Here is a 25,589-nt window from a genome sequence, read left to right as displayed (position 1 = left end):
CACCGCGCCGCCGCTGACCTCCTGCTTCCCGGCCGGGCTGCCCTCGCCGCGAGCTTCCCCGGGACAGTGCCAGGTCCGCCCGGACCGCGGGGCCCGCGCCCCCACCCGCGGCTCTCGGCCGGGGTCCAGGGAAGCGGAGCGCAAACAAAGGTGCCGGTGTCCGCTCCACCAGCCGGTGCGGGGGCCTGGGCGGAACCCCATGACCCCCTTTGGGCCGATCCGCGGGCTGTACCTGAGACCTTTTACCTCTACCTTTGCGGGCCACCTCGCGTTTTCGTACCAGGAAATCACATCTCTTCGCTGGTGAACCGGGAGCTGGAGCGTTGTGATTTTAAACCACTTAGTAATCGTGAGGTAGAACCAGGCCACCCAAAGTTAGGAGAAAGCAGTTTGTCCTTACACGGCTGATGAGATTACTGAAAATCGTACAGGTTGCACCCATGGAAAATATTTTGAGAAAAAAAAAATTTTGTGTGGTTATGCACTTGGAGAGTCATGTTTGATTGTTAATATGAGTTAACAATTATTCTGTATACGGTATACTCAGTAATCAAAATGTGTTGCTTTCCACAAGTAGATGGCTAGTTCTCTGCCTTCCATAGCCCTCTGTGCCATCTCGTAATTACTTTCTCCCTTTATTTTCTTTTATTCTGAAGTGACAAAGCAGTGTAAGCTTTGCGGTAACATTGGAAGGGATAAGCTCAGAATCCTTGTAAAACCTCTCAAATCATCAAAACAGTGGAATCAGAAACCCTTCGAAACAATTGACTCTTAAAAGAGCAAACACAGGCTTATTGTTTTCCACTAGGGAAACAATCTAAATATCTTTTTGTTTTGGTTAGACTTGTTAACCAGCAAAAATATTTCCTAAATACTCCTGATTGACCTGTTAAATTAGAAATACATTACTTCCCAATTACTTCCCAAGTATTTGCTTAATTAACCTTTAATAATCACATCATTATTCAGTTTTCTGAGATAATTAATGAGAAAGCTCTTTGGAAACTATAAATTGCCTGGCAAATGTTAATATTCAGACATTATTTCTAAGTCTGGGAAATTTTCGTTGTAAATATAAAATGCGTGATGTGGGTTCTAAAACAAAATTTGCATTTATCTCCCAAGTTCAAAAAATATATGATTTGTGACTAATAAAGTAATCAGATTGATTTTCATGTATGACCTTTGTGAACTGTCTAGTTAATTGATCAGTCCACTGTGTGTATCAGGGTTAAATCAAAACTTTAAAGCACTTTGTGTAAAATAGGGTGACTGAGTTGTATATTGCTGGATTGTGCTTAAATCACAGTTTTAACAAAATCCACTCTAATTACTAATAAATGGAGCCCCAGATTAAAAGTTACAATTTTGTAACTATTCAAGAGTAAGATCATAAAGTAAGCCAGACACACTTGAATTCAGATCCTTCACCTTGTTTCAATGTAAATGACTTTGTAGAGGTTCCCTTTAAAAATCATCACTTGGGGTAATTAATCTCTCTTTTCCTAAGTAAGGCATCTCAGAAAAGATTTTCTTAGGCATCATATCATTTTCATTCTCCAAACAAGATTTTCAACTAATATCTCAATCCGCATTTATATGAGTAGTGAACATATTTTATGTAGTCTAAACTATATTAACCTATGAAGTGATATTAAACCATTCATGAAATTAACACTTTTTTTTTCATCTAAGTAAAGTTAGAACGTGAGGCCCATGTTCAAGGAATAGTGCACAAAGACACTTTTACAGCAAAGAAAACAGACTGGCCATTGTGTTAGCATAAGTTATCAAAGTACAGGCCAAAAATAACTAGAGCAAATATTCCTGTGAAATTTAAGTGTACTTTGATAGAAAAATTAAATGAAAATTTAATAAAGCCTATGAATATAAAACTTAGTAAGAATCTTATTATCTGTAGGATTACTTTTCAACTTTAGAGAGGCAATATAGTTCAGTGTTTAATTGTTGGCAGTAATTAGGTGCTGCAGCTGATTCCCTGGCTGAAAACCAGTATCCAAGTTAGGAAAGAAAGCTAGCTCCCTGACAAGTAGGTCCCAGTATAGAACATTTCCTAGTCACAGCACTTTTTAACTAGGAGTTATCCATCTCTTAAGAACATGGCTTTTCTTCTGCGTAGATGTTGACATTTTTACATTTGCACTTTGCACGTGTTCTTGCCTGGAGAATCCCAGGGACAGGGGGAGTCTGGTGGGCTGCCGTCTCTGGGGTCGCACAGAGTCGGACACGACTGAAGCGACTTAGCAGCAGCAGCAGGTAAGAATTTCTATTTCTTCCTTTCTCTTCCAAAAGCCACCTGTTCTAGGGAACCATCTCTGATTAAACCCAGTTCAGAAGAATATGTGCTCCTTAAGGACAAAGCCTTCATAGTATTAATTTTGCTTCTTACACATTTCTTTAGTTAATCACATATATTTAGTTCAACAACAGACTATGAATTCAACAACTATTATTGAGGACCTCTTATTTGCCAGATGTGCTGAAATAATAAAATTATTGGTCCTTTCATTTTAATGTCTATAATGCCTATGTCTCGCGTCCTTCCAGGTGTTAGGAGAATGCAACGGTGAGCCAGATAGACAAGGTTCCCAGCCTAGCAGGAAAGATAAACAATTATAACAAAGAAGTGTGAAGAGTGTTATGGTAAGGAAAGATAAGGAGTGTGGGAAAACATAGTAAGTGCATCTAATCTGACTAAATTGTGTGTGGGGGCAGGGGAGGAGAGAGGAGGAGGGATGAAGAATTAGAGGAGCACCATGAGTCTCTAAACTGAGAATACAGAAGGAGAAGGGTAGGACTTGACTACCCCTGCAGCGGGAATTGACATCAGATTCGCATTTTAGAAGGATTACTCAGGCTGCTTCATGGAGTGCAGGTTAAAAAGAGACAAGACCTAGAAAACCAGTTCAGATTTTTGTTAACAGTAGTCTGGGAAGAAAATACCAGTGGCCTGGAGTAAAGCAGAAGGAATTAAGAGAAGCAACAGATAAGAGAGAGATTTAAGAGACAGAAACCACAGGGGTGTGGGGGGAGAGGAGACATGGATGACAGATTTCAGCTTGGGCCACTGAATGAAGGTGGTGACATTCACTGAGAAGGGATCAAGGAAGAGGAGTAATGGGAGACAGTGTGAGTTTAACTTTGGACAAGTTTAATTTGAAGTGTCTGTGACATTTGAGTAGAAACAGCAAACTGTTTGTTATTTACCTCTAGGGTTTCACAGGGAGACCTGGGCCAGAGAGAGGTGAGTCATCAACTAAACCATATATACCCAAATGTAAGGTGCCTCTGAATACAGAGTGAGGCCCCATTTTCCCAATTAAAATCCATCCACTTAATAAAATTGTGGTCAACATGAATGTATAAATTTTTAGAGATATAGGTGAAATAATCAAGAATCCACTTATAATGTTCAATGTATTAATTGAATTATACTTACTTGAAATTACATATTTAAAGTAAAATGTAAAATGTAATTTTTAAAATAAAACATTTTATTTCTATAAAATGTAATTTTAAAAATAATCTTATTGAAACTCCTGATACAGATTTATGATCACCAAAGTCACATTTTGAATCTGTGATATCACTAAAAAAAAAAAAAAGTACTTTTTTTTCAGATGCAGGCAGATTTTTTAAAATTATTTATTTATTCAGTTTTTTTGGCTGCACCAGGACTTCATTGCTTTGCCTGGGCTTTCTCTAGTTGCAGCTAGTGAGGGCTACTCTTCGTTGCAGGGCACAGGCTTCTCATTGTGGTGACTTTCTTCTTGCAGGACAGGGGTTCTAGGGTGCATGGGCTTCAGTAGTTGCTGCACACAGGCTCACTGCAGCTCCCAGGCTCTAGAGCACAGGCTCAGTAGTTGTGGTGCATCAGCTTAGTTGCTCGTGGCATGTGGAATCTTCCCAGACCAGGGACGGAACCCATGTCCCCTGCATTGGCAGGCAGATTCTTATCCACTGTGCCACTACGGAAGTCCCTCTGACATAGTTTTAAAAGGCACTCATCTCCCCTTCCACCTAAGTTTTTGACCATATAGATGATACTGTCACTGGGGATTTTATTCCAGACCACAATATCTAATCACATTATGTCATTCATCCTGTAATCATATTCACTATCATATCCTCTTCTATATCATCTTTCAAAGACTTATTTACAAGGACATCCAATATTTGCAAACATGAAGAAATTTTTTAGAAGTAATTTCTAAATCTGTGTTAAATTTCCTTGTTTCCTTTCCTACCAATTCTGTCAGGTGGCTTCTAGATGAACATTGCTACTGCTACTGCTAAGTCACTTCAGTCATGTCTGACTCTGTGCGACCCCATAGACGGCAGCCCATCAGGCTCCCCCGTCCCTGGGATTCTCTAGGCAAGAACACTGGAGTGGGTTGCCATTTCCTTCTCCAATGCAGGAAAGTGAAAAGTGAAAATTGAAAGTGAAGTCGCTCAGTCGTGTCCGACCCTCAGCGACCCCATGGACTGCAGCCTTCCAGGCTACTCCGTCCATGGGATTTTCCAGGCAAGAGCACTGGAGTGGGGTGCCATTGCCTTCTCCGAGATGAACATTGAATGAGATCATTGTGTACTAATGTGTATTCCCCCAAAAGAGCATTTTGTTGTTCAAGGACATTTTAAGGGTCAGGATGAATATAAAGTGACTCCCTCTTTTCTGAGAGATTACTGTATGCTGAAAGAGGTAGGGTGTTTGTCTTATACTCGGGCATATATGGTAATGCCAAGAAAGCATTTCAATTGTCCCAGGAAAGTTGAGGACAGAAAGGAAGGTTGAGGACTAGGTGAAAAGCCAAGGAACACCAGTATGTTTAAAGTATAGAACAGAAAGAGGAATTTGCAAAGAAACAAGCAGACTTGTGAGAGAAAACCAGAGGCATATGGTACCACAGAAGCCAAGGAAAGTTTCAGGACTATAGGAGTGATCAGTAGTGTCCTGTGCTCCTGAAAGTTCAGGTAAGGTAAGACCTGAAAAACATCCGTTGAATCTGGTGATAAGGTGGTCATTACAACCTTAGTAAGTGCATTTATAGCAGAGAGTAAGGCCACCTGAGGGCTAAGGCTTGTCACTGAGTCTGAACAGCTTTTTCAAGGAAGAAGAAGAAGGAAGAAAGAGTTGGGAAATCTCGAACGGATTTTGTTGAGAGGGGAGTGGACTTAAATGCTGATAAGAGGAGCAAATATAGAGGGACGTGTTGAAGATTCAAGAGAGAAAGGGCATAATTGATAGCTGTAGAAACAGCATAGTAGATAATTTGGCAGCTGTAATTCAGTAAAGCCCATGATTATCTGACCTCCGTAGTCTCAGGCAGCTGGCAACAGGCGAAAAGGACTTCACAGAAGAGTTACACCCTGGCCTTGTGGTTTCCAGGCAACTTTCAGCTGTATTTGAGCATGTCCCGTTCTTGTGACGCCTTAATGAAGACGGAAAGTAAGAGGCAGTATTCTGACACTTGCTGCCCAGCAGTCCTCTAAAATTTTATCCTCAAAAGGCACATGAGTGGGTGCCAACAGACAGCACTCACGAAACAAGGCAGTCCAGCTTTTCAGTAAGAATGACAGAATCTTGCTTTTTGATTGCAAGTAACAAAAACCTAAAACAAAATACTATCAGACGCAGAAAGAAATTTTAATGGAAGAACCCTGGAATCTTAGAACAAAGATGCGACCTGACCTCAGGAATAGAACCAGAGGCTAGAGCACCTTAAAGAATTCAAAAAACCCTCTTTTGGAAAGTGTCTTGTCTCTGTACATTTCTCTGAATCCGCCTCAGCTTCACTCTTGTTGCAGAACGGCTTTCTCTGTGTCTTGGTCCATATCACAGAAGATGGCCGCTCCTATCAGCTTCCTAGTTACTCTGTTTCCTTGTGATTCTGTCAGTCCCAATCACAAATTTCCCAGTGAAAGGACTGATTGCCAGCCTCGATTTAGATGCCCACTCCAAACCATCCAGGGAATAATGTGACAGTTCCCACTGTAACCAAATAAATAAAGGAGGAATGTGCAATTCATAGAGAAGAGGGGCCAAACAATTCAACAGGCATTGCAGCTGTGTTCTGTTTGTTGTTGTATCTCAATTGCCCAGCCTGCTACCTGGTGTTTAATAATCATTTGTCTAAGGAATACATATTTAATGTTGATACAAAGATTTTTAGATTATGGGAGGGAATTTAGATGCAAGTCAAGGGTTTTGCCTGGATGGGAAGAGCCAGAAAAGGAGGCAAAGATGTGTGTGTGTGTTAGTCACTCAGTCATGTCTGGCTCTTTGTGACCCCATGGACTGAAGCCCACCAGGCTCCTCTATCCATGGAATTCACAGGCAGGAATACTGGAGTGGGTTGCCATGCCCTTCTCCAGTGGATCTTCCCAACCCAGGGATCGAACCTGGGTCTTCTGCATTGCAGGCAGATTCTTTACCATCTGAAACACCAAGGCTGATGGGTACAGGCAGATAGGATTGTGAGAGGATACACTGTGAGATGCTCCCCTAGAGCATCTTGATATTATGCATGATGTAGGCAACATGGTCATCACTACAAGAAAAGAGGGGATGTGGTAGGGTATTTAAGGAGGGTAGTAAAGGTTTGCATCACAGAAGGGTTATGAGAAAGAACTATAGATGGGGAAGGGAAGCAGGCAGAGGCAGCTGAAATTAGTAATGATACATTGGTGATTCTTCTCCACCAGGCAATGCACGGTAGGAAGAGAGATGGTAGATAGTTCCACTGACCTAGAGTTTCTAGGTGTAGGTGCAGAAGTAAAAGGACAAGGAACTGAGGCACTCAAGGATTCTGAAAGTGAATTTATTGAGGTGGTAAATCATTTAGTCTACATAGGGAAGGAAATAAGTCCAGAATGGACAGAATGACTAAGATAAAAGGATAGTGTCAAAGAATTGGAGCACTCAAGAAAACCAAAGAGTGAAGGTGCCATGTGTGAGTAAGGGATCAGGAGCACAAAAGAGAAGACTATGTATTCAAGACTAGAAGTTCACTGTTTCAGGAGAGTCAAGGAAACCGTAAAATTTTTAGGTGGTAGTATTCTTCAGTGCTTTCCCTTGTGTGGACTACTTGTGTGTTTTGGAAATGTTGGGAGTTTCCCTCTTACTGCTCTGAACTCAGCTCTATCTGGTTTCCCACCATAGAGCTTTCATATCTCACATAACCCGCGCACACACACACACACACACACACACACACACGCATACACACCCCAAGCTGCTTTGCACAAAGGATTTGAAGTGACAAAAAATAAAAGAGATTACCAGAGGTGGTGATGTAATTAGATAACAGAAGTAAGCAGTGACTCAAGCAGAGATTATCAGTCTCCTTATTCCAGGTTATAACTCCTCCCCCGACACACAGACAGTTCTCCAACACTAAGAAGCTGATTAGACAACGTTAAAAACCACAAGAAGCTTATTTATTCCATTAGCTTATGTCCTTTATAAGGGCCACTTGTGTTTTGGTCCCTTTTTCTCAGCCCTTCCTGGCCCATCCTGAGCCGAGAAACTCCCACACCAAAGGCACCACCACTACTACCCCCGCAACCTCACTACTAATGGGAAACAAAAAGAGACTTGCCTCTTTCCAGGTTTTGCTCTAGAAAGAATCAGCGGGAATGCTATTTTTGTATTGGACCTTTCCTGCCATGCACGTTGCCATGCAATCTCTTCCTAGGTGTTGAAGGTGGTGGAGAGGGAGAAGAAGGGGAGCGGGCAGAGGCAATGTACTGCAAGCCACTTTAGACTTAAGATATCTGAGAAGTGACTCAGATGTCCATCATTAGATGACCAACAAAGAAAAGAAAAAAGACACTGAACAGGTTGCCTCGATGCCATGTTTCTCAAAATTGAACAGAATTTTTGCTTAGGATTTTTCATTTTTGCCCCCAAATATAAGCAAAATATTGAGAAATGACAGTGGGGGCCCAGGTGAATATTAATACCTGCTCCTGGTCACTTGAGATCACCCTGAACAAATAGGGTCCACAGAAGTGGCCTCAGAAAAGAGTGAGCTTTCAAATAAAGCAGGAGATAGAGGGAGTGCAGGTTCAGAGATTTGGGAAATGGAGGCATTTGTTTCCTGTCCAGTAGGACTTCCAGGGAACAGAGGAAATGGTTGTGAAGAGGGGTCAGCATTGAGAGCTTACATCATTGGGGAGGATGTACAGAATGTTTTAAAATGGGCCTGTAGGACAATGACATTTGGGTGAGGGGTTCTGACTCAGTGGGGACACTAAGCCCATATATCATGTTGACACCTATGGAAGGTGAGGAGCCCGGCCCAGCCTGGCACAGCCTTTGGTGTTTGGATCAGTACATAGAGGCCCAAGGACCAGAGGAAGGCCAGTCTGTTGGCTCCTCCAGTGAGGGTTCTAGATTCCTCACACATGCCCTCAGCTGGACAGCCAAGAACTACACCAGTGGGGGCAACACTGCAGGAATGATAGTGACCCAAGGGCAAATGTAAGAGAGGATTCTCTACCCCAGAGGCTCCAGGGTGCTCCTCCTAGGGGGGAGTCTTCCTGTCACTTAACCCAGAGATTTCCAAACACAGAGTCACCTAGGGACTGTGTTTAAAACATACACAGGGGACTTCCGGTGGCTAAGACTTCGTGTTCTGAATGCAGGGGGCTCAGGTTCCATCCTTGATCAGGGAACTAGATCTCACATGCCCCAAGTAAAGATCCCGCATTCTGCAATGAAGATTGAGGATCCCACTTACAACTAAGACCGAGTTAACACACACACACACAGATTCCCAGACCTCATGCCAATCCTCTTGAATTAGAGACTCCCAGGTGGGCCCCAGCAATCTGCATTTTTGAGAAGTCACGCAGTGATTTCAGAATTTCTACAGAGGAGGAGCTTAAGGGTAGTGATCTAATTAGATAACAGAAGCAAGCAGTGACTCAAAAAATAAACAGATTTATAGATTTTCATATGCTAAGCCCAAACTTATCTAATTATACAAAAACAAATCAAAGCATGGGCTTTCCTGGTGGCTCAGCAGTAAAGAGTCTGCCTGCAATGCAGAAGACCTAGGTTCAACCCCTGGGTTAGGAAGATCTGCTGGAGGAGGGCATGGCAACCCACTCTCGTACTCTTGCCTAGAGAATCCCATGGACAGAGGAGCCTGGCAGGCTGCAGTCCATAGGGTTGCACAGAGTCGAACACGACTGAAGTGACTAAGCAGCAGCAGCAAATCCAAGCATTCACTTATAATTTCCTGGTTTTAGCACTTTTGCTTTTTCTCCTCTCTTTTTCCTGCTTATCGTTGTTTTAATTTGAAATAATATCCTCTTATCATTGGTGATTTTTACAAAACTGTCCCCATTTGGTGTTGCATTTATCAGATTTTCCAATATTAAAGAAATGCATTTTTGGAACACCTGGAAAATGCACGAAAGTAAATTGAAGATGAAAATCACCTGTGTTTAACTGTACTTCCTTCCATTTTTATTTCTCTCCACAAGTTTCTTTCTCTATATTTGTAATTATAATGTATATAGAAAAGGAAACTTTGAAATTTTTTATGTGTGTACTAACTTTATAGGAAACTAGTATAGGAAAATTCATAATCATTACACACATGCACACACACACCAAAGCTAGTGGAGGTGATGGAATTCCAGCTAAACTATTTCAAATCCTTAAAGATGATGCTGTTAAAGTGATGCACTCAATATGGCAGCAAACTTGGAAAACTCAGCAGTGACCACAGGACTGGAAAAGGTCAGTTTTCATTCCAATCCCAAAGAAAGGCAATGCCAAAGAATATTCAAACTACCGCACAATTGTACTCATCTCATATGCCAGCAAAGTAATGCTCAAAATTCTCCAAGCCAGGCTTCAACAGTATGTGAACAAAGAACTTCCAGATGTTCAAGCTGGATTTAGAAATGGCAGCAGAACCAGAGATCAAATTGCCAACATCCGTTGGATCATAGAAAAAGCAAGAGAGTTCCAGAAAAACATATACTTCTGGTTTATTGACTATGCCAAAGCCTTTGACTGTGTACATCACAACAAACTGGAAAATTCTTTAAGACATGGGAATACCAGACCATCTTACCTGTCTCCTGAGAAACCTATATGCAGGTCAAGAAGCAACAGTTAGAACAGGACATGGAACAATGGGCTGGTTCCAAATTGGGAAAGGAGTACATCAAAGCTATATATTGTCACCCTGCTTATTTAACTTTTACGCAGAGTACATCATGTGAAATGCCAGGCTGGATGAAACATAGCTGGAATCAAGATTGCAGGGAGAAATATCAACCTCAGCTATGCAGATGACACCACATTTTGGCAGAAAGCAAAGAGGAACTAAAGAGTCTCTTGATGAAAGTGAAAGAGGAGAGTGAAAAAGCTGGCTTAAAAACTCAACATTTAAAACACCAAGATCATGGCATCTGGTCCCATCACTTCATGGCAAATAGATGGGGAAACAATGGAAACAGTGACAGACTTTATTTTCTTGGGCTCCAAAATCACTGCAGATGGTGACTGCAGTCATGAAATTAAAAGATGCTTGCTCCTTGGAAGAAAAGCTATGACCAACCTAGACAACATATTAAAAAGCAGAGACATTACTTTGCTAACAAAGGTCCATCTAGTCAAAGCTATGGTTTTTCCAATAGTCATGTATGGATGTGAGAGTTGGACTATAAAGAAAGCTGAGCACTGATGATGCTTTTGAATTGTGTTAGAGAAGACTCTTGAGAGTCCCTTGGACAGCAAGGAGATCAAACCAGTTAATCCTAAGGGAAATCAGTCCTGAATATTCATTGGAAGGACTGATGTTGAAGCTGAAGCTCCAGTACTTTGACCACCTGATGTGAAGAACTGACTCATTGGAAAAGACCCTGACGCTGGAAAAGATTGAAGGCAGGAGGAGAAGGGGACGACAGAGGATGTGATGGTTGGATGGCATCATCAATTCGATGGACATGAGTTTGAGCAGGTTCTGGGAGTTGGTGATGGACAGAAAAGTCTGGTGTGCTACAGTCCACGGGGTCACAAAGAGTTGGACATGACTAAGTGACTGAACACACACACACACATATATCCTGCTTTCTTTTTTTTTTTAATTTTAATTTTTTGGCTGCACCGTAAGGCATACAGGATCTTAGTTCCCCAACCAGGGATCAAACCCATCCCCCCAGCAGTGGAAGCAGAGTGTTAACCACTTATAACCACCGGATCAGCAGGGAAGTTCCCTATCCTTATTAGTTCATCATAAACTTATTTGTTAAACTTTCTATTTCATCATAAATACTTCCCCATGTAGTAAATTATTATTCTTAAAAATGTATATAATAGCTTCACAATATTAAGTAAATCATTATTATGCAAACCATTTCTTAATTGTTGGACATTTGGATTTGTTCATTCATTCTGCAAATATTTGTCAACTTCCTAATATGTGCTGGGTAGGGTTCTAGAGCCTAGAAATATAGTAGGAAACAAAGTAGGCAAATTCTCCTGGGGTTACATTCTAGTGGGGGAAAGACTGGCAATATACAATCATCATATGATAATAAATGCTATAAAAATACAACAGGGAAAGAGGGCTGGAAAATGGCAGAGCTCCTATTTTATAGAGTATGAAGTGAAGTGAAGTGAAGTCGCTCAGTCGTGTCCGACTCTTTGTCACCCCATGGACTTTAGCCTACCAGGCTCCTCGGTCCATGGGATTTTCCAGGCAAGAGTACTGGAGTGGGATGCCATTTCTTTCTCCAGGGGATCTTCCCGACCCAGGGACTGAATCCGGGTCTCCCGCATTGTAGGCAGACGCTTTACCGTCTGAGCTACCAGGGAAGCCCCCAATGCTGAAGAGAGTAGATTGGTTCACAGGACTTTCTACTTTTTAAAATTATTTTGTCAGGGTAATTTACCAGTGAAAGATTTACAGAGTCAAGAAGTGTGAATATTTTTCACGTTCTTGATATATATGTACTCTTAATTACATTCCAAAGGTTATAGCAATCTGTACTCCCACCTTTGCGGTGAGATCATTGTGTTTTGACACTATTTTATAATCTTTACTTATTTGTATTTCTTATTAATCTGAATGAGTTTTTAAAGAGCACAAAATTAACTTTTATCATATTTGCTGCAAATTTCCAAATTCTTGTTTGACTCTTTTAAAATTAATTAACTTTTGGCTGCATTGGGTCCTAGTTGCTGCATAAGGGCTCTCTCTAGTTGCGGTGAGTGAGGGCTACTCTCTACTTGCAGTGTTTGGGCTTCTCACTGTGGCAGCTTCCCTTGTTGTAAGCACATACAAGCTCAGTAGTTGTGGCATGTGGGTTTAGTTGGCCCTCAGCCTGTGAAATCTTCCTGGACCAGGGATCAAACTTGTGTCCCCTGCATTGGCAGAAAGATTCTTAACCACTGGCCCACCACAGAAGTCCTTGATTGACTCAGGTTTAGTAGTGTGTGGCTTTCTCTTTCCATAACCACCATTTGTCCCGGTGCTCTTTACTGAATATATTGTCCTCATACATTGATTTGTGCAATTACACTTATCATATACAGTATTAATATTTTAAGCACATCAGGATCTGTTTCGAGGTTATTTATCCTGTTCATTTATCTATTTTGTATTAAAACCACAGTGTTTTAATTATTCAAGTTGAGACATTCTAATATTTGGCAGGGCTAATTCTCCCTCATTATGCTTACCATTAATATATATTCTTTGTCATTCTCTATAATTTATTCTTCTAAATAAATTTTATACTAATGATCAAATATTCATCCCAGTCTGCTCCCTACCATTTTTGCATTTTTGATGCCATTAGGAATGATGTTTCCTTTTTTACCACATTTTTAACACATTATTGCTGTTACAAGGCTGTCTATTGATTTTTGTGTATTTATCCTACCATTTTATTGAACTCTTTTTATCAATTCAAATAGCTTTTTGATGGAATCTCTTTGATTTTATACATATACAATTCATTTTCCCTTGTACTTCTAATAGGTTTTACTCTGTGTTCTTGATAATATATTACTTGATATTTTAGGATTTATTCCTACTGTTTTTATTTTGAAATACACCTCTTATCAAAATAAGATTAGTCTCTTTACTGAATGGTTTTGGCTTCAAATTTTACTTTATGTTTATTTGTGCCTAAGATTGCCTTGCTTTGCTAGTATGTTTAAGTGTTTTCCTTCTTGCTCTAGCTTTATGTAGTGGACACCTGTGGAGTGCTTGTCACTCACCCATTCTCTTCCAAGCACTTGGTGCTACTGTGTTAGTTCAGTGTGATCCTATTTCCTGGCCACAGTTGATTGGGGTTGATATAGACACCTGACCTGAGACTGTCGTCATGGCACCCTAACGCACTAGCCATAGTTGATTGCTTTACGTATGTGCACCTGACTTAAAGTGAAAGTGAAGTCGTGTCTGACTCTTTGCGGCCCCATGAACTGTAGCCCACCAGGCTCCTCCACCCAAGGGATTCTCCAGGCAAGCATACTGGAGTGGGTTGCCATTTCCTTCTCCAGGGGATCTTCCCGACCTAGGGATCGAACCCAGGTCTCCCGCATTGCAGGCACACACTTTAACCTCTGAGCCATCAGGGAAGCTTGGAGTCCCAAATCAAAGGGACTCTTTGATTTGAATCCTGAAAGAATGAGTCCAGTTTCTGGTGATTTAAAGCCTAAAATTCTAAAACAAAAACTAAGGCCATGTTTTTCAGCATGTGGAGAAAACTCGTGTCCAGCAAGGGAGAATGAAGCTGACATACAGGATTTCAGCAACAATAAATAGGACACTTGAGTGTCGTCTGAATCCTCAGTTTCTGGTGTTTCTGAGTTATAGCTGCGTCACTGCACTAGACTGGTTCAACCATACTTTGGGTTTTGTGAAATGCTTCAGTCTTGGCCCAGAAAGTTCTCCTCTTTGCTCAGGCTAATTTGGTTTTCTGTCACTTGCAATCAAAAAATTCCCAGCTAATATAATATATATCTTTGTAACCCACTGAGATTTACTGTTGAGGAAGGAATGCAAGTGAGATACTTTCTAATTTCTCAAGGTGATAAATAATTTTTAGTGTTCTGTTAGCCAGATCAGTTCATCAGGAACCTAAGAGAGGGAAGAATACAATACATTGATTTAGGTTATCTTGGTCCCTTTCTCCTAATCTCTTATGCCATCAATTCTCCCATTGGATTAAGGTCATGGGTGGTCTGGTCGTTATGTGAATGCTTTTCCAGAGCCCATATCTGAGCAGCAATTAATTTCATGGCCTCTGAATGAAGTTAAGGGGAAAAGAGACCAGACTGATAGCTTTTGAGAATAACCTGTTCCCTTTCTACAACATGCCCTGTGGTGCTGTCTTGAGGGCTGTCAGCTTGTACATTTTGCCAGCTAAAGGTAGTTAGAGAAGAAAAAGAATCACTTCAGGGAACTGACTTTCTAAAAGGAACATCCATCCTGTGCCCTCCCAACATTCTTAGGGAATTGATGGTCCAAGTCAGACTCTTCAGGCATGTGACACTGAGAGGTGCTGAAATGAAACAGTAGATGAAAACGTAATCAAAGCCTACCACATTTCCCTGACAGTTACGCCACCAAGGATGTCAAGATCTGCACTTCTGCTTTCAGGACATGGAGTTATCGTTTTGGACGGTTCTTAGTCCCTTACTAGCAGCTTAGAAATCAAATTACTTTACTCAGTGCCAGAGGCTGTAGCTCACTGACTAAACCACTAAATCAGACTAATTGAGGTAACAAATATGCCTGAATAGTGCTTCCTTGAGAAAATGCACCCTTCAGAAGACATGACATTTACTTCTGACTTAGCTAGATGTACTGACAACTAGGCATTTCTAAGGCTGCCCTTGATTTGTGTCTATTAAAAGAAATACGGAATGAATTTTAACAGTCCAAATGTAACTTTGCCCTGATTCAAACACAAGTGGAAATACAAGGTGGAAAATTGTGAGTAGAATGCAAACCTAGCCCAAGTCAGTCACAACTGAGAGCTCTTATCACCCGACAGCCGCTTTCATGCCTATGAAATGATTTGAGGGGTTCGGTGTAGTTCATAATAAGCCAAGTGTCAATGGCACAAATGCCTTCTAGAAATTATTACAGTGGTTTGGCTACTGTGTTGGCAGTCTCAGCAAGACAAATAAGAAGTATTAGGTTACCAACAGCTTACATTCCTCTCCCAGTTCTAGATGTGGTGCTCTGAAGACAAAAATGGGGTGAGGACAAATAACTTTTACTATTTCTGTCAACTTGACAGATATCTTCAAAAGGTTCAGTTTAGCTCTTTTAATCCTAGTGAAGCAAACAGTAAGGGGAAAACATCAGAGGATTCCTTTAATAATTGGATTGTAAAGTTAACAGCAAGAAGGAAATGCTGTAATATAATGCAACATGATAAAATGCAAAAGAAATCCCCCAGAAGTGTGTACAAGGAAGGAAGATATTTTCTGAGGATTGCCATGTGCTGATATCATCATCAATGCTTAGAACCCTAAAATAACCTCAAAGATCCTGAGGTTTTACTTTAAATGGATTATTCATAGACCAAATAGCAAATTAAAAGTAGTATTATTTGGACTTCCCTGGTCTAGTGGCTAAGACGCAATGCTTGTAATACAGGGGGCCTGGGTTCAATCCCTGGTCAGGGAACTAAATCCCACATGCCTTAACTAAGAGTTCACATGCCACAGCTAAAGATCCCAAGTGCTATAACTAAGACAGGTGCTGCCAAATAAATAAAAATAAATTTTTTTTAAAATAGCATTATTGCACAATCCCTTTTTGCCAACACAAAGCTCTAAGAGAAAGAAAGGGTAAATACAGTAAGTAGAATAATTAAAGCCATAAATCAAAAGAGTTGGACTTTTTGTGTGCCTCACTTTATCCCTCACTAGTTTACTTTCATAGATTACCCACATTCCTTCTATCTACATGTGCCAGATTCCAGAGATACTTCAACAACTATGAACCATAATGTGGACCATGTCAATGTAGATAATAACCTACAAACTACGTGGTTTAGTTTTCTTCCCCTGATTTTGATACTGAAAGATATTTTATGAGGAAACATGATTTTCTTTCAGGGGGCGGGGGGAGGTCAGCCCTGAATATCCGCAGCTTCCTTGATTGGCCATTGTGAACCATTTGCCCATTTCAGAGTAATTCTCCTAAAGCACAGGCTCCAAGAGGTGGTGTGGCTGCATTAGAGGAGAAAGAAGGTGTAACAGGAATCGGGAGGCAAAAACAGCGTCCTGCTCGGCTCTAGTGAAACCTGTTTGCATTTACTCCATCTGGTTCCAATACAGGTAGACTCTGAGTGCCGCTGAGGTCACAGGTGAAGTTGAACTGCTAATTCCCTCAGTCCTTGGGCTGGCTGAGTGATCACAAACAGATTCAGTAGTATGTTCAACCCCAGCTTCTGTAAACGTATTATCAGTTTCTATAAGATCCAAGATATTAAAAACACTGGGTTGGCTAATATTGACATTTCTCGGTCTAGAAATACAAAGGCTGAAATAGGACTGAAGCTTTACTATTTTTAAAATTTACTATTTGTATATTTATTTTTTGCTGCACTGGGTCTTCGTTGCTGCCCACGGGCTTTCTCTAGCTGCGGTGAGTAGGGCATCTCTCTAGTTGCAGTACCAAGGCTTCTCTAGTTGCAGAGTATGGGCCCTCAAATGCAGGCTCAGCAGTTGCGGCACTTGGGCCTAGTTGCCCCAAAGCATGTGGGATCTTTCTAGACCAGGGACAGAACCTATGTGCCCTGCAACAGCAGGGAGATTCTTAACCACTGGACCACCAGGGAAGTCCTTATCCCATGTTTTTCATGCCTCCATACCTTTGCTCAAGCTGTGCCCTCTGGTTAGAGTGTGTATGCCTGGTAAATTCCAAGTCTTTCATATTTCAACTCTTCAAGAAAGCTCTCCTTGCTCCAAACCCCATATTCTTATAATCCCGCCATCACACAGTCATCAGCTCCCTTCTTTTTAGTTACCATCTCGAGCACCCTTCTGTGATCACAATATTTGCCATATTATAACTTGCAGGTCTGGCTCTCCCACTCAGGCAGGAACCACACCTTGTTTGTCTCATTAATTCTGAGAGCTGGCACAGTAGGCACTGGGGTAGTATTTGTTGGGCAGATGGACATACTGACAGATGGTTGAATGGATGAATGAATTCAAGTTAATGTGATCTTGTTCACCAAATCAATACAACAGCTTTATGAATAAAAAGAAGTAAAATTGTATGTAATGTAGACTCATTTGGTACTTAGCATGTCACAATTTATCCTCTTATATTAATCTCCAGTTTCTCCCAGGAGATCGTAACTTACCAACATACATATCAGTGAGGTATACTGTAGGTAGCAAGTGACTTGATTCTTCCTAGATTTTATATTGCAAGTGTCTTGTCTCCAAGACAAGTCCAGCCACCATTGTTTCAGGGATCCTCCTGGGAGCAGCATTATTTAATGGGCCACCAGTTAGAACTGTGTGGGGCTTAAGATTTGTTGCCAAAGCCAAAGGCCTGCCCTCCCTCTAATCTCTGGAGGTGTTCCTATGAACCAGGAAGAACCCTCCCTTATCTTTACTTCTGAGCCCAGAGCTTAGCTGACTAAAGTCAATAGAGCTAGAATCAAATGGCTGTTTTCTCTCTAATTCAAAGCATCATCTCTGAAGTGAATAATGAAGTTGAATTAGGGATTTTGATTTTTTTAAGTGATTTTTTTTTTTTAAAGGTGGTTGCTACAGCAGAGAAAAATATCTGAACAAAATAGGACGCTTCAATGGAGTGAGAATTACCTTTCTATTTCATTCTCTTCCTCTCAGTGCTGGGATTCAAGAACTGTGGGGATTATGTAGATTAGCAGTATCTATAGTTATTCTTTTCATCTAAATCAGAGGCCCTGAATCATGGAAATGCTATTTGCTAGGGAAACAGGACTTTTTTCTGTTAAAGCCTCTGTGATGCCCCTGTAAGAAAGCCCTTATTAGGTTGGCCCTTGCAATGTCAAGCTTCAGGAAATACTCGACTCTTCTAAGTTTACGAGTTACTGCTTTCAGGAAGCATTTTTTGCTGCATAACTGGAGAGTGTCTTTTTGGGTTTGGACTTCCTAACCTTGAGAAGGAGTTGACGTGCTTCTTCAGAGTGTGAAATGAGCAGATGGTGTTGTTTCACTCCAATTTGTTTTGCATGGACTGAGGAGAAGGCGGTGGGGGGAGGGATAAATGTGTTCTTTTCCTGATGGCTAAAACACAACGTATTGGCACAAAAAAGCCACTTCACTAACATTGGATCATCTACATCTTAATAAAGACTGGCGCTTTACTCACTCCACCTCAGTCTGGAAGTTATTTTCACCATGTTTTTCACTTTCTCCAGAAGGGATTATGCTCTCATTACAGCAAAAACCAACATATTTGGACTCCCCAAGCCAATAACTGAAGGAGCCTACTGTGAGCCTTTTGAAGTAATGAAGTCGCTCAGTGCTCTTTCTTTTTCAGTATTAGCTGTCCCTCTCCAGGTGTGTTCACCTCATTTTCAACTCTACACTCAGCTCACCAACACCCAAAAATGTCTCCAGGGAACCAAGACAAGGAGCCTGAACACACTCACGGAAAAGCTGCAAAATTTTCAATGATCCTCAGCTATCTATTTATCTATCTGAATGAATACAGTCCAGAAAAGTTGTGAGACCTCATTTTCCACCTTATGCTAGAGAACATTTGGGCCTTCTCCTAGACAAGCAGGTAGAAACTCTATTCCAATCTCATCCAAGGAAAAGGGTTTAAAGGGCTAGCTGCTTTGGCAGCTGTCTCCCTATGTAAGTTCTGTTTCGACTACACCCGCTTTGATACAGCTAAGGCAGACTCTTATACCCCACCCCACCCCTACCCCGCCCCACCACTCACCCTGTTCCATCTACTGGTACAAGAAACATCAGCAATTAATGTAGACTTTGCTGAAGATTTCACTGGGGAGAGAGAAGAAATAGACAAGAGAGTAAACGTTCATACCACCCAGAAATGCCCCCCAGACACCATCATCTGTGGGTGCATTGAGTTTCTGTCTACTCCCTTCATCCATTCAGCTCTAAATTCAGCTCTGTCCTCAGATTTGCACAGTTCTCTCAGTAAAAGCTTTGCAGTTATTGGACCTATCACTCACTTTAGAAGGCAAGTTAGTAACCATTTATTATTATGTAAACTTACCCTCTGAGGGGTTTCACCTTCACTCCAAGAGACACTGAACAACACCAATAGTCTTCCCAAGAAGTAATCTTGTTAATATAATCTTTTTCACCTCCTTGTACCAGCTCCAACCCAGTCTCCAAATTTCACTGAGGCTACATCCTACTTTGCTTATTTAACCCGCTACTCCTCACTGTTGTCTCCTGTCTCTTTGACCTCCTTTGGTCTCTGCCCCTTGGCAACCAAGACTCATCTTAGCCCTTCCTTGCTTTGCTGACCTGTTTTGTATATCCTTCTTCAACCAGGTCCACCCATCTCCCTAGAACAAGGACCCATGCACTGCTACCTCGTTAGGGGAGACCCCCCACTGCTTCCATCCTGCCTGGACCACTTGCTGAGGGCGGTGAACTAGGTAATACCAAATCCCTGTCCTTAAATGAGACCCTGACATAGCATACAGATAATTTACAAATGTGTTCATCCCCTACTAACCCCTTTCACTCTGAGGATCAGGATACTAGTAGCCACAGAGACTAACCATATGTTGGAGATGACTAATCACAGTGCACCTCTGAAATTCTTCCCGGTCTGTGCTCTGTCCACTGTTTGTTGAATTTAACACTTATGACCAGCTTGCTGGTTTTGACAGCCGTCCATTTGGGCCTGGCTCTGCCTTTGGAACACTGACCCTCAAAATTAGAGGCTTGCCTCTGCATGTGCTTCCCTAGTGGCAAATCTGCCTGCGATGTGGGGGACCTGGGTTTGATCTCTGGGTTGGGAAGATCCCCTGGAGAAGGGAACCCACTCCAGTGTCCTTGCCTGAAGAATTCCATGGACTGAGGAGCCTGGCAGGCTACAGTCCATGGGGTCGCAAAGAGTTGGACACAACTGAGTAACTTTCACTTTTCACTTTTTTCTGCATGGCACTGTTAGGTTTGATGCTGCCTGGAGGCTCCCTGCTTTCATCTTTGGTGGCCTTGCCTTACCACAGCTGTGGGAGGACCCTCTACCTGGGGACCTGCTTGGTGGGCATCTCCCACCACCCACTCTAGTCACTAAGGTGGCACGAAACACAGCAAAGTTCCCAGGGAAAGAGCTACATGAACTTGCAAAGTTATAATAGGTTTGCCTGGTATCTGGTACTGAACCAGACAATCTGGTATTTTCACTTCTTATCTAGTTAAAAACCAAAAAATTTTTAGAAAAGAAAACACATACTTCTGAATACTTATGAGATAAAAGAACTATTTCTAAAATATTATATATATATATATAATGCTACCAAAAGATAAATACAAACATTTGAAATAGGCAAATAAATTATTTAAATCAACTTCTACATCATTCCCTCTTCCCTCCAAGTTCCACCCCAAATGCAGGTTTGGCACCTTTGTAGAAAAAAACCTAGAAGCCTAAATTATTATTGTTGAATGGCAAACCTCTTCTTTTTTTTTTAATTTAAAAATACACTGCTAAAAAAAAGTACAGTAACTTGCTCGGTCATTTTTCAAAACAAACCATGTATGTTAGGAAGATATACAGATAACAAAAGTATGTATTCGATCAACTATCAACTATTTAGAATTATTTTCTGTGAAATTGTTATCAAATGTTTGGTTTTCAACAGAATACAGAATGTGGTCTCCCTGGAATTTGTCTCCTAATCTTTAAAATACAGATGGATTTCAAAGGATATTTAATCATGATTTTCATTCCTTTTCATTTAATGATGTATTTTGAAAGTGCTATTTGATATCTAAGAGAACCTCATGAATTCTTTTAATAATTTCCTCTCCTTTGAGCTAAGGAGCATTTTGCCAAAAAGAATTGGAACCTACAAAGCTTTGGGACTATATTAAACTGTACTGGCTTTTCATTTTTCTGAAAGCTTGCCAGAATGTTATCTCCTCCAGTTTATAATTTTTCCCCCTTTTCCCCTCACCTACCAGTTGAATAAAAAGTTAAAAGGTCACATCTTTCTCATCCTATCACCAAAGTAAACATTTCTCCAATTACCCATAAAGGGCAGTTGCTTCCAAGAAATTATTTATTGTATATTAGCAAAAAGGCCCAGGCTGTAATAGAAGGCTCTGTGTCACAGATATAAATTCTCAGCCATAATAATAAAGTATCCCTAAACCTAGGAAAAAAATAAAAAGAAATCCTGCCACATTGACTAGATTCCTAAGAATGTGTTAACCAACTGGCTGCTAAGATTCAACTCTATTGTGGATTTGAGGAATGGCTTCTTGTAAGTATCACCTTCACAATTCATTTGTTTCACAAATGTTTATTGCCTGGCCCTGTTACAGACACCGGAAATGCAGCAGCAAACAAAATACAGGCGAATCCCTGTACTTTACAGCTGTGAGAAGAAAGTCTCAGTTTCTCTAACAGCACTAGCTTACTAAAAGTAAACAGAGGACATAAAAGATGACTTGAATCCAAAGAAATCCAGGCTTTCACAGTCAGACTGTAGATCTCTTTTTGCGTGGTACCCTTCTGGAATTCCCCTGGTGGCTCAGACGGTAAAGCGCATGCCTACAATGCGGGAGACCCGGGTTCAATCCCTGGGTCAGGGAGATCCTCTGAAGAAGGAAATGGCAACCCACTCCAGTACTCTTGCCTGGAGAATCCTATGGACAGAGGAGCATAGTAGGCTCCTACAGCCCATGGGGTCGCAAAGAGTCGGACACAACTGAGCAACTTCACTCTCTCTCTCTCACCCTCCTGGAAGGAAGGGCTGAGAAGTATGCATCTCCAGACTTCTCCTCTGCCCAGATCAAGCGTTTGTTAAACACTTCAATAATTTGTTTAAACCATGGATGGTCCATTCCTGGATCAAAAACTTCTGCATCCCTAGAAGGATTTCTTTTTAATGTTTATTTATTAATTTTAAGCTGTATCAGGTCTTAGTTGCACACGGGCTCCAGAGCACGTGGGCTCTGTAGTTTGCATTAATAGTTTGATCTGTAGTCTGTAGTTTGTGGCGCGTTGGCTCTCTACTTGAGGGGTGTGGGCTCAGTTGTGGCTCACAGGCTTTGCTGCCCCATGGCATGTAGGATCTTAGTTCTCTGACCAGGGATCGAACCTGTGTCCCCTGCATTGGAAAGTGGATTCTTAACCACTGTACCACCAAGGAAGTCCCCCATGGAAGAATTTCTTTATGTAAATGACCAACATTTTTTTCAGGCTTATCTGATTGTCCACATGCAACAACCATTCTTTAAACATCTCTAGTACAAGAAAACATAGTTTTGGTCATTGAAATGTAATCAAATCAAATAAGGAATTATTCTCACATTGTTGCAGGTAGGTTTGCATTACAAGTACAATGCTACAAAATGGCATATGTTATGGAATCAACTGGAAGAAACCAGGGAAGTCCCATCCACCCATACTCCCCTCTCTCTATCCCAACTTATCTCTTCTACCCAGATGTCTCACTGCAGGAAAAAAAAGGAAATCCACTTGGGACTGTGCTGAATTGCCTTCTCTAGGTATCATTTTTTAAAATATGCAGATACCTCTTGGGGGAGGTTATCACACTCTGCTAACAGTCACCACATCCGGAAGACTGAAGGGAACTAACACTGAAAGGGTTCAAGCTGCGTTCCAGGCACTTCACATGTCACGTTGGTTAATTCCTACGACAACCCCTAAGAGCAGGTTTTCTCAGCTTACTGATGAGGAATCTAGGGTCCAGACAGGTTAAATGACAAACTGCCAGATCACACAGCCCACAGTCCAGGAGCGAAGAGTCAAATGTGACCTTTCCCTGCCTCCGTCTGAATTCATTTATCAAATCCCTTTCCTCTGTGGCATAGAAAACCTACAGATAGCCTTGAGAGTGATGACTGCCTGGCAAGAGGCTTGAAAGTGAGGGGAAAGAACAAAGAAATGAAAATAGAGACAAAAAGGGAAACATTTTGCTGACTTCTCAGTTTTCTCGGAGGTCAGATTCAGCACAGAGCTCCATGCGTATTGCTTTGATAAAATTCCTGATTCTCAGAAATACTGACTTGGCAGGACCTTAGAGGTCATCTAGCCCAACCCACCATTAAAAGCTTTATTCAGTCATTAACTCACTTTATTACTGTTGGTGATCTGGGAAGGAGTGTCATTGGCTTGGCAAGTGAGAGAATTTCTTTGAACCACATTTTTCCACTATCTCACTGTGGGCTTGTCTGGAGAGATTTGACTTTAAATAATAAGAATTCCTTACATCTGCTGATCTTTTCACAATTGTCAAAAAGCCTTCGCATACACCATGCTCTTTAAACCCTCATTTTTTTTGATATAGGGAGAGGGGGTTGTTTTATAGGGGTGAGAGCCCAGAGCTCGGCTGGGTAATCAGGGTTCAAACTCTCAGGAGCAACATACTAGCCATGGGAACTCAAGGAGATCATTTAATCTCTATAAGCTTCCTTGGAAAAGTTGCCTTTTCCTTTGAGGCTCCAAGTCCTCATCTGTAAAATGGGAATAATCATAATGTCCCACGTGAGGCTGACCTTAAGTGAGGTGTGTATATAAAGTGTTTGCTCATGGCAAGTGCTTAGGGTTGGTTGCTTTTTCCCTTTCCCTCTCTTCTTTTTACAGCCAAAAAGCTGGTGATGAGAAGAGATCAAACAACTTTCCCAAGATGAAAGAGCCAAAGATTGGTGAATAGAAGATAAGCCCTTTTGCTACAATTCTAGGGCCCTTGGTACTATATCATCCTGCCTGGAATCACTTTGTCTTTCTTTTCTGCCCTACGGATTTGTACACACCTGACTCTTTTCTTTTTTCTTTTTTTTAGTTTATTTATTTAGCTGCACTGGATCTTAGTTGCGTCACATGGGATCTTCAATCTTTGTTAAGGCATATGAATCTTTAGTAGTGGCATATGGGATCTAGATCCCTGACCAGTGATTGAATCTGTTCCCCTGCATTGGGAATACAAAGTCTCAGCCACTGGACCACCAAGGAAGTCCTTACCCCTGACTCTTTTTACCTAACTCCTGATTTCTTTGTAGTGGATTTCTTCCACTCCCTTCTTTACACAAGGCCTTCTGTTTTGCTGTTTTTGAAAGCCTGCCAGTTTCTGTGCCTGCCGCCTCTTTCTAGTTTCCTGTGTGTTTTACATGCTCTTTGGAAGTTCAGGACAAATGGACAGGGTACTTTCAGCCATGTCCCTCAGACATGAAATCTGCTTCTCCTACAGGTGACAGTCAGCATTTGGGCAGATGGGCTGTGAGTCACCTGGCTCTGGTGCCCGTGTCTGATGTGTTCCCGGCTGCCTTCTGGATTTTGATTCTGCTCCCAGGGCGCTGCAGCTTCCCAACACTCCTCCAACAAACCCTGATTCAAACAGCCCCATGCTCAGCCTTCCACCTACCCCTGTGACACATGTGCAGCCCATTGGGAGCCCCTCAAATGAATCGCTGCCAAAGGAATGGGTGTTTTCAAAGAGGTCATGCTTCCATGGCTAAACAGAAACACATGCAAGCCTTAAACACTATCTTTATTTAGGTAGTTTGCAAAATGCATGGTCACAGTGTTGCACTGGAGTGTGAAATAAATGTGTAGGCAAGCAGATTTATGATACAGCCTGCATACATAATATGGGTGTTTATGCAGAAGACATAATAAAAAGGTACTTGTCACTCATTTCCTTTGTCATAAATTCTAGTACAACTGGAATATTACCCAACCCAGAGAAAATACAGTATCATAGATCTGAGAGAATTCTCAGGAGATCATCCTGTCGACCTACCTATCTATCTGTAAGCGGAGGAAATGACTAGACTAATCCAAATTGAGAGTTAATGCTTCCTTATTGTATATTTCTATTCTGCTATGAAGCCTAATTCCATATCTAAAATTGTTTTCTTCCTACAAACAACCCTTTGGGAATTGCCACGAACAAGGAGGATCATATCTGTGTTCCTCCCCAGGGAAGGCCCTAGGGAGATGATCTTAGAATATTTGTCAAGAAATTCAAGGTCACTCACCCTTCAAGTCTGCGGAGGACTCTGTTCCCGCCAGGTTCTCTCTTGCCATGCCCTGAAGGGTCCTCTGGTGCTGGCACACCACTGCCCAACTTGGGTAAGACCTATTGCCTGCTTGATCCCTTTGGTCTATAGGATTGCTGTTTTTCTGGGAGGGCTGAACAAAAGTAAATTTAGTGGTTGGCTGGAGTTCGGTGCTCTTCTGGGGCCCCAGTAGAACTTAAGATTCTTGTAGTCCATTACAAACCAGCTTCACTTTTTAAAAACATTTATTTAGCTACACTGGGTCTTCGCTGCAGCACTTGGGGTCGTCTTTACTGTCCATAGGCATTTTTATTTGGGACATGTGGAC

General features: G+C 41.5%; 1 long non-coding RNA gene across 1 annotated transcript; it reads left to right on the top strand.

Moving 5' to 3' along the window:
- Positions 1–1,702: 1,702 nt before the first annotated feature.
- On the top strand, positions 1,703–24,896 carry LOC121819950 (uncharacterized). The gene is made up of 3 exons (XR_006060323.1): positions 1,703–2,277; positions 19,553–19,659; positions 24,451–24,896. It is a non-coding gene; the product is annotated as an uncharacterized LOC121819950 (long non-coding RNA).
- The last annotated feature ends 693 nt before the right edge of the window (positions 24,897–25,589 follow it).

The sequence above is a fragment of the Ovis aries genome, chromosome 7, assembly GCF_016772045.2.
Source record: "Ovis aries strain OAR_USU_Benz2616 breed Rambouillet chromosome 7, ARS-UI_Ramb_v3.0, whole genome shotgun sequence".
In the NCBI taxonomy this organism is placed as follows: domain Eukaryota; kingdom Metazoa; phylum Chordata; class Mammalia; order Artiodactyla; family Bovidae; genus Ovis; species Ovis aries.
The sequence above is the reverse complement of the archived record's forward strand: the minus strand, read 5'-3'. Positions and strand labels throughout refer to the sequence as shown.